Here is a 2,265-nt window from a genome sequence, read left to right on the forward strand (position 1 = left end):
TCTCACATAATATCGCTGTTTAGGTTCATGGTAACTGTTCTTGGTCTGTCAAATAAAGTCTGATTAGTGGTTGAGATTAATAGTCAGATCATCTAATTTGATGCTTTTTTTTAAATGCTATAGGAAAAGAAAATACTTTAATGCTTTTGGGTACCTAATCTGCTTCGATAGGCGTGAAATATTGAATAATTCATCTAGAATTTGGCCTCATAAATTCAAACTTTACTTGATGAATGGGTCCCGTCTGGTAACGACATCCTGCTTCTCCATGACTTCTTTCTGCATTTTTACTAAATTCTTCTCCAATAAATAAATTAAAAAAAAGATATAAATCATGTAATCTGGTCATGTTTCTGAGGTGTTTTATGTAATTTTACCTCCTGCTGACGACCTTTACAGGGAATCATTAATCACTTACTAGGAATCATCACAAGAATCAGTAAAACCTGACTTCTTCTTCACATATTTATGAGATTTAATAAAAGTTTTTAATTCTGTCTGTGTATTTAGAGATTTGCTCCGGCCTCGGCAGGCCTTGACCGAGGTCAGAGCTGCCCGTGCAGATGGTGCCAACAAGCCAAGCGACATGATTACCTTCAGACAGAAGTCGCTACCGTCACATGAAAAGCATGAAATCAATCTGATGAGATATCAGCAAACCGATTAACATAAAACACATTTATTTTCTCTGCTGGTCAGGTATTCGACATGCTCCACAAACACCATGACAGCACATTTCCAGGCTGGTAAATACCATCCTGTCTGTTAATTACCTGCAGCTCCGAGTTTGCTCAAATTGAAAGATTTGGTTATTATTAAGCTGCTGACCTGCTTATCATAACAATCTCCTTTCTGTACACAAACAGACTGCATGTCTGAGTCTTGTCTGATGCTGCATCAAATCAAACGGCCAAATTCCTCTCCGCAAGCCTTCACGTATTAGAGCAATAAGCAAATGAGCACAATAAGGAAAGTAAAACTATGTTGGAGAGCGGAGAAAAAAACTCAAGGAGTTCCAGTGAGGATCTAAAGAGCAGCAACGGGAGAAAGCTGTTGAAGAAGAGAAAGAAACTCGTCTCATTCTGGCTAATGATTTCAGATAAAGGTCAACATCTGACATATTTCTGCCAAAAAGTGTCAAATGCCTGAAAACTGATGATTTTACTAAAAGACGGCAGAGGAAAAAAACGCCTCATGGAGGCAGTTTTCACACCTTTGTTTTAATATCAGAATAAAATCTGTTTCTGCTGTCAGACACAGAAATATCTGGTAAATGATTTGTTTTGAATGATGGAGATGCAAACATCATGCGGGAAGTTTGGCTACAGGACATGAAAACCGATCGCCTCGCTGCTGTTAATGACGACGGCGCATCGCAGATTAAACCAATCAGAAGCTTTGAATTAAACAGAAAATCTGAATATTTCAGAAGAAAACGCTCCAATACTTCTAATGAAATTACTGCTGTGGCTGCTTGTGTTTAAAAACCAACTCATATGATTTATTAAGGATCAATTAACTCCAATTTTTATTTATTATTATGACCGAAACATAAGGCTTCTGTTAAGTGTTAAGAATCAAGGTTTTAACTGTGTCGAAAACACATCGTAATATTTAATACAGTTCAGTTTTACTTGTGTAAAACCACCTTACAACAGCAGCTGCGTTTCCATTACATCTAGAAATACACAAAATTTAAATATTGCAATAAAAAATCGCAAATGGAAACAGCTACAGTTTGAAAAACGACCGAAATATAGCTAAAACGTTTTTACGCTCTAATGAGGTGGTTTTCTCAGACGTTTTGATATAGAAATATATAGAAAGAGTGTAATGGAAACACTTTTTTGCATGGAAACATGCATTTACGTGTCCCTGGACGTGGCGTGGGGGGGTCATGTGATCAGTTTACATCTGGTAAAGATGGCGGTGTGGAAAAAACAACAGCGAATTTCAGAGTTTTAGAAAATAAAAAGAAGGAGAAAAGATTTGAAAAGTCGAAGCAAATTCTCCGCAGCAAGTAGAAAACAGCAAAATAACAATACATGGCAACCTTGCAAAAAACGCAATTATGAGATTTTACGGGAACTGAGGCTTATGTTCTAAACACTGTTCAGTGGAAACGCCTGCAAATCACAATTGTTGTTTGTTGAAACTTACAAAGATTGCTTTTCGTTTGCTAAAAAATATAATGGAAACTTAAGAAATCTCAGAGCAGAAACATCAATTCAAGCCAGTTCATAGTAAGGAGCATAGCTAAGAGAA

Source organism: Telmatherina bonti (assembly GCF_933228915.1).
Source record: "Telmatherina bonti genome assembly, chromosome: 11".
In the NCBI taxonomy this organism is placed as follows: domain Eukaryota; kingdom Metazoa; phylum Chordata; class Actinopteri; order Atheriniformes; family Telmatherinidae; genus Telmatherina; species Telmatherina bonti.